The 11,827-nt window shown below is 43.5% G+C and overlaps 1 pseudogene; it reads left to right on the forward strand.

The window, feature by feature from the left end:
* The first annotated feature begins 513 nt into the window (after positions 1-513).
* Positions 514-2,924, forward strand: LOC125740163 (E3 ubiquitin/ISG15 ligase TRIM25-like; annotated as a pseudogene).
* Positions 2,925-11,827: the final 8,903 nt, after the last annotated feature.

Here is an 11,827-nt window from a genome sequence, read left to right on the forward strand (position 1 = left end):
TGTATTCATAAAAGCTAAATAAATGTTTGTTGTGTGTAAAATTTTCACGATCAGGGAATACAGGTGGCGGCGATCGTGCTGGAAACAGGCAAGGGAAGCCAGGTACGGGGAATGACGGGGTTTTATTCAGGAAACGAGGGTTAGGGAGCATCGGACAGGGATTGACAACGCATCCACAATGACGGACCAGGGTACCAGGCAGGACCAGGACTTAAAACAGGACAAGACTAAGCAAAGTAATCAGACAAGGCTGGAAACAATCAGGGAAGCACACGCAGGTAATCAGGGGGCGTGGCACACACGAGGAGCCGACGAGCAGGTCATGACAAAAATTATTATGATGTAATATTATATTCATACACTTGTAATCCAGTGTTTGTCCAGTCTGTTGTTCTCAGTCTGGCCTCAGTCCAAAACCACACCTACTGCAAACCACACCTACTGCAGAAGAAGGAAGCTCCTCCCACTCTCACAAATAAAAACAATTGTAAATGAAAACGAAAACTAATCCATATGGCAAAAGCCAGTGTCACACTGGATCAGAATGAGTTCAGCTGTCCAGTGTGTCTGGATCAATCGAAAAATTCAGTGATTACAGCCTGTGGACACAGTTACTGTATGAGCTGTATTAAGAGCTGCTGAGATCAGGAGGATCATCTTGGAGTTTACAGCTGCCCCCAGTGCAGACAGACCTTCACACACAAACCTGTTCTGTACAGAAACACCATACTGGCTGAGGTGATGGAGAAATTGAAGAAGACTGGACTACAAACAACTGCTCCTACTGACCATTATGCTGGACCTGGAGATGTGGAGTGTGACGTCTGTACTGGGAGAAAACACAAAGCTGTAAAGTCCTGCCTGGTGTGTCTGGCCTCTTACTGTGAAACTCACCTCCAGCCTCACTATGAGTCTCCAGCTTTTAAGAAGCACAAGCTGATTGATACCACTGGACATCTGCAGGACAAGGTCTGTTCCCAGCATGACAAACCCCTGGAGGTCTACTGCCGTACCGACCAGCAGTGTATCTGCCTGCTGTGTGTGATGGATGAACACAGAGGCCATGATACAGTCTCAGCTGCTACAGGAAGGACAGAGATACAGGTCAGGCAAGAAATACTCTCATAAAATTATAACATTTATTTGAAATAAAAATGGGTTTTGTCTTAATGTATTTGAGTTTATCTGCTCTGAAGACACGAGTCTCAAGTCTGGTTTGGGAAAGTGAAAGTAAAATAAATTAAAAATACAAAATTTTCTTATTAGGTTTAAAAATTCTCATTGAATTCCTACTGAAAAATCCTTTAAACAGTGAATCATTTGCCTGCAGCTGGATACATACAGGGGTGGCATGGTGGTGCAGTGGTTAGCAGTGTTGTCTCACACCTCTGGGACCCGGGTTCAAATCTCCGCCTGGGTCCAATACACACATTTTATTCCCAATATACTCATGCGGCGCTCCGGCTGCCCCCTGCGCTGTGAGACACGCCGCGCTGAGAGACTCGTTGGGGACCCAACTGCACTTTAGCCTGAAAGCTATTATTCTGTACGATACATAAAATATGCAAACGAAGCGGGAATTCAAGTATGTGAAATAGCTCAGGAAATGTCGGACACCCGCGCGACGCAGGCGGGAAGACGCGCCGAAATGCTGCGCGTGCAAATTAACAGGGTTAATTACAGGTTAATAAAACTATAAACTTTCATCAAAAAAATAACCCTTAAAACCCGACAAAAGCAAAATGCGCTGCTTTTCGTGCTCAGTCTCAGGCTGGTAACTTTGAATAGATATAACACAGAGACATGATCGAGGGGCGGCATGGTGGTGCAGTGGTTAGCACTGTTGCCTCACACCTCTGGGACCCGGGTTTGAATCTCTGCCTGGGTCATATGTGTGTGCAGTTTGCATGTTCTCCCCATGTCGTCGTGGGGTTTCCTCCGGGTACTCCGGTTTCCCCCCACAGTCCAAAAACATGCTGAGGCTAATTGGACTTGCAAAAACATGCTGAGGCTAATTGGACTTGCTAAATTGCCCGTAAAAATGCATGTGAGAGTGAATGGTGTGTGAGTGTGCCCTGTGATGGGCTGGCCCCCCATCCTGGGTTGTTCCATGCCTCGTTCCCATTGCTTCCGGGATAGGCTCCGGACCCCCCGCGACCCAATAGGATAAGCGGTTTGGAAAATGGATGGATGGATACATACAGCAAGCAAACAGGGTTCAGAGGTTCACTTACTGTTTGCCTGAGATGTCTGAGCTAAGAGGTTGTGGTGTGATTGTTGCTGCCAAATGCTGTGGGTCCAGCATCTCAGAAACAGCCACCATCCTGGGATTTTAACACACTGCAGTGTGTAGAGTTTACTGAGGATGGTGCAATAAACATAAACACCTTTGGTGGGTCTGTGGGTGAAAATACCTTGTTAATGAGAGAAGTCAGAGGAGAATAGCCAGACTGTTACAGCTAACAGGAGGGTCACAAGTGCAAAAATAACAGCTCAGTACAATGGTGGTGAGTCAAAGGGTCTATGTCCAGTTTATTCTACATACAGTCAATCAGTCATTTAAGAATATCCATCCATCCATCCCTCCCTCCATCCATCCATCCACCCATCCATCCATCCATCCATCTCCTAACCGCTTATCCTGGTCAGGGTCATGTGTAGTGCCTGGAGCCTTTCCCAGGCAGCATAGGGGATAAACCTGGGGTCCACCCTGTACAGGATGATTAAAGAATTTTATCCCAGCTAATGAAACAAACTTGTTTTGTCATCTTGTTTCCTGTCTGTAGAAACAAATGGGAGAAACACAGAGGGAATTTCAGCAGAGAATTCAGATGAGAGAGAAGGAGCTGCAGGAGCTGAGAGAGGCTGTGGGCTCATTCAGAGTAAGTATGAACCTGAAGAGAAGATAACAGCTGGCTTGTAATCATCTTAAATCTCGACTCTTCCCCAGAGTCAACAGATTTATAGAGCTGTGTGGATTAATCACATTAAGGTCACTGTGGGTTATTCTGGGTCAGAGGTTTGGTGGGACAAATGTGCCAGATAACAGTGTCCCAAGACAGAACAGGAACAGGGCACCCAGACAGGGTGCAGTCAAAGAGCCAAATCACAGTATGGGAATCAAAGTTGGGGTTGCTAACAGAGATCGGAAAGCAGGTTAATCTACCCAGGGGAGTGAGGGAAAAGGGGAACAGTCATGGGGACACGGTGAAGGGGAGACACTCAGGCTCACCTAGATGGGGGTCGGGGTCAGCAGTCACTTGGGTGGGAGGGTCTGGGAGATCGGGCAGACAAGAGTCACAGGAGGAACCGCACAGAACCAGGGAGAACCGGGGCAGACAAGAGTCACAGGAGGAACCGCACAGAACCAGGGAGAACCGGGGCAGACAAGAGTCACAGGGGGAACCTCACAGAACCAGGGAGACCTGGGGCAGAGAAACGCTCAGCAGTCTAGCATGATAAGATGAAAACATTAATAAAGCCAGTTAACCCAGTTTATCCGGTTTACCTGGTTTTATATTACCAGTAACCAGGACTGAAAGGAAGCAGCTGTCAGTATTCAGGTGAGATACATCTGGCTGGGGGGCGTGGTTCCTGCAAGCGATTCAGGGTCATTCTCACAAACAGGGTTTAAGTCACTTGGAGTTACAGGGCTTATTCTATTTATTTGGAAAAATGCCATTTAAGGCTCATTTGAGAAACAGCAGGTTTTCATACAGTGGAAATAAACAGCATGAAGTTACCGATTAAACTGAGACCTAAAGGTGACACCCAACCTGCCACCAGTCTCTGCCAAATCCCTGCAGCTGACAGTGTATGAGCTTAATGAGTGATCATTTCCAATCAGTGCTGGCTGGGTTTCAGTAGCTGAGGCATCCAGCATGGTGACTCTCCAAACCCCAGCCCTGTGCTGCTTTTATACCTCCTGTCAGCTCACATCTCTATTGTACAATGAGGCTCTCTGGAGTCCCAAAAGGGGCCAATTGTAATTTACCGTCCTCTGCTCCCTGTGTCACCAACAGAGCTCAGCACAGTCAGCAGTGGAGGACAGTGAGAGGATCTTCACTGAGATGATAAGCTCCATTGAGAGAAGACACTCTGAGGTGACAAAGCTGATCAGAGATCAGGAGAAGGCTGTAGTGAGTCAGGCTGAGAGAGACATGGAGAGAATGAAGCAGGAGATTGATGAACTGAAGAGGAGACACTCTGAGCTGGAGCAGCTTTCACACACAGAGGATCACATCCATTTCCTCCAGGTAACAGAACAGCTACTTTGACAATAAGAAAACCAGATGTAATACTTATGACCCTATTTTTGGTCCATTTTGTAGTGCAACTGGCCAGTTCTAGATTCGATGGGAGTGGGGGGAAGGAGAGAGATAATCCATCCATCCATTTCCCAAACTGCTCATCCTACTGGGTTGCGGGGGGTCTGGAGCCTATTCCGGAAGCAATGGGCATGAGGCAGGGAACAACCCAGGATGGGGGGCCAGCCCATCACAGGCCACACTCACACACCATTCATTCACACATGCACACCTATGGGCAATTTAGCAACTCCAAATAGCCTCAGCATGTTTTTGGATTCTGGGGTGAAACCGGAGTACCCGGAGGAAACCCCACAATGACATGGGGAGAACATGCAAACTCCGCACACCTGTGACCCAGGTGGAGACTCGAACCCGGGTCCCAGAGGTGTGAGGCAACAGTGCTAACCACTGCACCACCATGCCGCCCCCATCTTGAATACATTTATATACATTTACATTCAAATGGAAAAACGTAAACGTCTCTCTTTATAAAGTATGGAATCATATATTGTTTTGGGTTCTGAATTCAGTGGTTAAATCAGTTTATTCCTAGTTAATCCTAAATATAGTTATATCCTAGTTGACTTTTGCCTTTTGTTGACTGCGTACAGATTATATGAAATAGTTATTTTTTATCTATTTGTAATCATCCTATTTATATTTTTTAAATCAGTAACCCCACCCCAAATATCTAAACTCAAAATTCAACACTTATAAAGGAAAAATAAACACAAAATCACATCGTATGCAATTCAGGCATAACAATATCCAAATATACTGTTCACTTCAGTCCATCATATTCTAACTGTACATTCAGATATCAATTTAAAAAATCTTGATATACCACATAAGCTGTTAAGTCATATTTAGCAAGTTTTCTTTTTACCGTAATTCTAAATCCTATGGCAGCACGTGCTACAGCCAGTCTCAACCCCTTCTGCAAAAAAACAACCCGCGCTCTTCACGTTGATCATCATTGTGACATTTTGTAAAGGATTTAATGACCTTTGGTCATGTGGGTTACACAGAGTATTCAAATGGATGCATGTACTCATTTGTACTTCAACTAGTCTGTCATTTGTCAGATGTTAATGGTCCTGTGCATTCCATTATAATACACATTTGTTATGATGAAGCTGTTTAATCAGACTGTGTGTCTGTAGAGGTACCAGGGTCTTCCTGTCACCCCTGAAGCTGGATTTGGACCCAGAATCTCCGTCAGTCCACGCTGCTCTTTTGAGAATATGAGGAAGGTTGTTTCTGAGCTGAAGGATCAACTGGAGAATGTTTGCGAAAAGAAAATGGCAGAGATTCATCATACAGGTTGATAAATACAAACATTTTTCAGTCAGTTCTTGTTATTATACACCATGCAGAGAGAGTATGCAGTGCAGTCAGCCTCACGTTGGGGTGGCCAAGTCAGTTTCTGTTTCCAATAAGACTAAATCTTTATGAAAACCTGTGAGCTCTAAAATCTACAGGCTGCAAAACTCAGAACACGATTTCTGTTTCTTCTACATTACAGAATCCAAAAAAAATCTGTATTATGTGTAACTTACCATAATTTGCAGTTTGATAAAATGCCTGTTATTGTCCCTCATAATGATAATACTGTACTGCTGGTGTCTCCACAGTGAGTGAAGTCCATCTCCCACAAGTAAATTCCTTTTACTCACATCCCTGTTCCTCTCTGTCTCCTTCTAGTTACCAAAGACGCCGTCCTACCAGTATTAGTGCCCAGGACCAGAGCAGAATTCTTACAATGTGAGTCTGTTCACACACACGCTTCTCTCTCCCTGTATGAGGTGGAGTGTGTTTTATTGTGTTTCTTTTTCTTCTGCTAGGGGAGCTTCTCTTTCTCTCTCCTGCTGCCTCCTTTCACATTTACATGAGCTGTTTATGTCAGTAGCCTTTAGATCCAATTGTAAGGCAAGTTCATTCTGGGACTTTTCCACACACCAGGAATGGTACATTTGGTACTTTACCTTTTCCACTGACTTCCAGCTAATGACCAATAGGGCAGCGTGTGGCTCAGTGGGCAAAGCCTGTGTGCCTGTAATCTGACGGTCGCCAGTTCAAACCCACCCTTAGCATGTCTGTGGGACCCTGAGCAAGGCCCTTAACTCCCAGCTCCCTGGGCACCACTACAGGTGGTAGCTCTTCACAGACAACTTACTCTACAAAGAGCAAGGTGAGAGAGGCATAAAAAGAGAATTTCCCCACAGGGATCAATAAAAAGTATCAATTTATTATTAAAAGTTCCTGTACCCAAAGTACCAAAGCAGCTGCGGTACTTTTTTGGTTCTTGGTACTTGAGGTGGGACTTGCAAACACGTTCATTGCCTAAAACAAAGAAACAAACATATAGTTAATTAAAAAGAAGTTACATTGTAGAGGCAGCGTATGACTAAACTCCTGATTTAATTTATTGAAAAGCTGCAGCATTATCCAATAATACAAATCAAAATTAAGATTTGTGATTCATCACTGCTGAGATGGATGTCATTTAAAACCTTAACACCTGTAGTGTCAGTGCTATTCTGTGGTCGAAATCCAGACTGAAAAGCATTTAAGGTCATTGTTTTGCACCATGAATGAACTAAGTTGCTAAAAAGCAACCTTTTCAATGATCCTTCCTAATAAAAGTAGGTTGGAAATAGGCCAATAGTTACTTACTAATAAGGAATCTAAGTTGGACTTTTCTAAAAGAGGTTTGATAACTCAGGTCTTCAGGGCCCTTGGAAAAAGGCCTGACTGAAGAGAACTATTGACTATTTGTAGCTCATCTGATTCTGTACAATTAAAAACATCAGCATTAAAGGAGCTTGTAGGTAGAGTGTCAAGGCAGCTGGCTGGAGGCCTAAGGTGCTGAACAGTTTCTGTCAAGGCTGCATGGTCTAGGTCAGGTGTCAGTAACCTGCGACTCGCGATCCAAACCAAGTAAGCGGGGTGGGGCTTAAGGGCCCAGGCTGTCCTAGATGTCAGCCTGCACTGTAATGCTGAAAGCAGGGAGGCTGCCCTCACTTTGTTTGGGTAGCAGGAACTTTTTGGTGCCACACAGTAACAACTAATCAAGGCCTTTTATCTACATTCTTAAGCCAAGTTCACAGTACATGATTTTAGCCACAATTTTCTGCTTGACGACACTTTTTGGTGGCCGATAATGAGCAATGAGCAGCCAATTATAGAGTAAGACATGGGGTGATTGGTGCTAAATAGGTGTACAAAGTTAAATTAGTTTATACAGTATACTGTTCTTAGTGTTCAGGAATGTGTATGTGATTATACATTCATGTAGTTATTGTGATGTGTGTGTTTTTTGTCCTATATGTAGATGGGTTTTCAAGCGTTCAGGTGAATTTCTGTGTGAGTGTGATTTTAGACAACATCCAAAGATCCACTGAAACAGAAAATAACTTAATTTCATTTTTCAGTCTCTTTTTTTAACTTTTAACAAATAGGGCAGGTTTGCATCTAAAGATGACTCGTTCCTTATTTGAAAATGGTCATTTTAATTGGTAATTTAAAACAAAAAACCTTTTATATTTGTTCTTTTTGCACATACGCTGAGTATACATTTTTTGAGAATCGTTAGTATTGTCCTAAGTCGGCACCCATAGTCCCCCCCAAACTGGCTGTGACACAGAGCATCTGCGCTTAGCGCTGCTGGATGGAGTTGAGTGTGCAAAGTGGTTCACAGGATGTTCATATTATAATGTAAAGACAAACTCACATTTAACAGTAATGTTTGGTGTACAATTATATGGTTAAGCATTTGAAATTTATCCATTTTGAGAATGTTTCTATGCATTTCACTTTATGTTTATTATACAGTATGTACATGAGTTATGTTTTTGTTTTCAGTATATTCTGGGCTACTCTGATATGTCATAAGTTGATGTGTTAATGCTGACAGTCTACATTTTTTTGTCTTGACATCATTGATGTCATTTTTGTATGAAGATTAACTACTAGCGCCTATTGAAATTTCTCACATTTTAGTAAATTAAAATATATGCCTCATTGCGCACAGGGTTACTCTGGAATATTTTAGCGCACAATGTTGCATCTTGGACACCCGGATGAGGTAAATTCTCTCGATCATGTCTGTGTGTTATATCTATTCAAAGTTACCAGCCTGATACTGAGTGCGAAAAGCAACGCATTTTGCTTTTGTCGGGTTTTAAGGGTTATTTTTTGACGAAAGTTTATAGTTTTATTAACCTGAAATTCATCCTGTTAGTTTAGCACGCGCCGTCCGACATTTCCTGAGCTATTTCACATACTTGAATTCCCGCTTCGTTTTTATATTTTATGTATCGTACAGAATAATAGCTTTCGGGCTAAAGTGCAGTTGGGTCCCCAGGGAGTCTCTCAGCGCGGCGTGTCTCACAGTGCAGGGGGCAGCCGGAGCGCCGCAGACTCGGGCGGCTACATGAGTATATTGGGAATAAAATGTGTGTATTGGAGCGAGTTCTGTGTTAGTGAGTGTGTGAGGTGTGAGAGTGATAATGATGGAGATGCTGGGCTTCGTCATGGGATTAATCACTCTTCCTCTTGCCTACAGACTCCTGCCCACTGACGCTGGACCCCAACACAGCAAACAGACGCCTGTCTCTGTCAGAGGGGAACAGGAAGGTAACAGGGGATACAGAGCAGCCATATCCTGATCATCCAGAGAGATTTGACAGCTGGTGGTGCCAAGTTCTGTGCAGCGAGAGTCTGACTGGTCGCTGTTACTGGGAGGCTGAGTGGAGTGGAAATGGAGCTGAAATAGGAGTGACTTATAAAGGAATTGGGAGGAAAGGAGACAGTCTTGACTGTCGGCTTGGATTCAATGATAAGTCATGGATGCTGCGCTGCTCTGCTGACAGTTACTCTGTCTGGCACAATTATAAAGAGACTGACATACCCATAGAGCCCTCAGGCTCCCGCAGAGTAGGAGTGTATCTGGACCAGGCAGCTGGTACTCTGTCCTTCTACAGAGTCTCCTCTGATGGACTGACTCTCCTGTACAGCTTCACCTCTTCATTCACTGAACCCCTCTATCCAGGGTTTTGGGTTTATTCAGGATTGTATTTTATTCCAGACTCCTCAGTGTCCCTGTGCATGCTGGGATAGCTCACTGTGTGCTGGAGGAATCATTTTTACCTGAGTGTCACATGTCGCTGCTTCTCCGTGGCAAAAAGGTAAAATCTCTGCTTTTCAACCAGTATAACCTTTTTTACTCTGTCTGAAGTGTAACGTATGTTAGACAAAAATAAGTAACTGGGACAAATAGAACAAATATGCAAAAATTTGCAAAAACTAACATTCCGTCTGATTAAAATATATTGAAATGTAATCCTGATGAGTGGGGGGCGTACCTCCATATTTGTACATGGGGGTTTCTTTCTCTATTGTATTTTCTGCCTGTACCTTGACAATAAAGATTTCCTATTCTATCCTGTTAATGTTCAGCGCAGCCCAATACATAACTCAGTAATGCTTAATCTACGGATCTTATTAACTGGAAATCGAGAAGAAAGTTAGGAAGAAATATTTTAAAGTTAAAAATTTAAAAACATAGTAAATCACATTAGTAACACAAGTTTAATTAAATGACCAAAATACAAATATAAAAATTTCCTAACTAAAACAGTGAACTGTCATAGCTGACAATCGACAAACTAATTATCCTGCGGCGTCTCTCTCACATCTATTAAAATACAGGGAAAGGATCATCAAACCGAATCAAAGCCCTTACTACTTAAATTAATGCCAATAAGTAATTATTTTTTTTAACAAAATATATTTTGTTAAAAAATAGGGTTTAACTTGATAGAGCAGCTCTCACGTTCGCCCCCTACTGCCGTCCTAAGGTAACTGCGGGTTTCCCGTCGGTCCCAGGATGTGAGACGCTATGTTCCCTCAATTAACGTCCACATCACAACACGTCAGATGTGGTTAACATGCACAGTCATCATTTAACTTGCAGTAAAACATTAACCTGATAAAAATTACTCTAAACTAAACCGTTAAAAATTAAAATAAAAAAGTGAATCTATTTTGAATGATCTTATTCACAACGAGAATGGACATAACTGAGTTCTGACTGCAGCCGATTTTTACTTAAGACTAATGTGGATAGCCTCCTGATTTCACTACATGTCTGATCATCAGTGATGCACTGTATGTGATTACAAATAATCAAAAGAAGCATATGTTCTATTTTTGGGAACGACCAGAAACCAGCCAGAGATGAACATTAACTTATCTGACAGTTTCTTATTAATCGCAGGGTGACAAATGACCTTCCAAAGGAATGGGAAATATTACAGTAAGTGCTGGTGTGAAGTGCACTGCCAGGACAGTACACATCAGGCTCCTAGAAGCAGGACTGAAGTCCCACAAAGCAAGGAAGAATATTCACAGGCAAACACCCATAAACTGAGAAATGAGTAAAACAAACAATTCTGCTGTGTCCCACAATACACTCACAGTGGCATCGCAGCAATACAGATATATCACTGCACACAGTGGAAAGGTGGATTCTTACTCTGACGTCCCTCCCCATCCTCTAGTGCTGAGCTCCACATTCTGTGCTGCTGCCTCTGCTGGCGGCGTGTTTGTTTCTCTCCCCCCTGTCTAATTTAGACGTCTTGTGAGAGTATTGAACCGTGAGCCCTGAATCATCTATTCAAGTGAACCGTGAGTAAACTGTGTGGTTACACCGCTACCATGTCTGTCACGCTTCATATCATAGTGCTGCTAAGCAATGTTTTCATACCTGGAAAGCACATGTCACTTTATACCTCACAGTCTGCCATAGACATATGTACTTTTTTTATTCAATATATTTACCTTTTGGGGGCGGCATGGTGGTGCAGTGGTTAGCACTGTCGCCACACACCTCTGGGACCCGGGTTCGAGTCTCCGCCTGGGTCACATGTGTGCGGAGTTTGCATGTTCTCCCTGTGTCGTCGTGGGGTTTCCTCTGGGTACTCCGGTTTCCCCCCACAGTCCAAAAACATGCTGAGGCTAATTGGAGTTGCTGAATTGCCCGTAGGTGTGCATGTGTGAGTGACTGGTGTGTGAGTGTGCCCTGCGATGGGCTGGCCCCCCATCCTGGGTTGTTCCCTGCCTCGTGCCCATTGATTCCGGGATAGGCTCCGGACCCCCCGCGACCCAATAGGATAAGCGGTTTCGAAAATGGATGGATGGATATTTACCTTTGTATTGTACACCTATTTCAAAACCCTGCATTCAAACAATACATATAAGACATACATACAAAACATATATCATACATACAACAAATGATAAAGACCAAACCAGTGAAAAAAATACAAAAGCATAAAATACCTTGTAAATATCGGCTCCCCTCCTTATGGCGTGTGTTCTGGGAGGAAAAGCCCCCCTCGGGTCACCCGGCTGTCCACTATCCTCTGGATTTTGTGGGGCTCTATTTCCCCCTAAAAGGTGTTAAAACTTTCGGATCCCCTGATGAAACTAAAACACTGCTGGGATTCTGAACG

The sequence above is a fragment of the Brienomyrus brachyistius genome, chromosome 4, assembly GCF_023856365.1.
Source record: "Brienomyrus brachyistius isolate T26 chromosome 4, BBRACH_0.4, whole genome shotgun sequence".
Lineage (NCBI taxonomy): Eukaryota > Metazoa > Chordata > Actinopteri > Osteoglossiformes > Mormyridae > Brienomyrus > Brienomyrus brachyistius.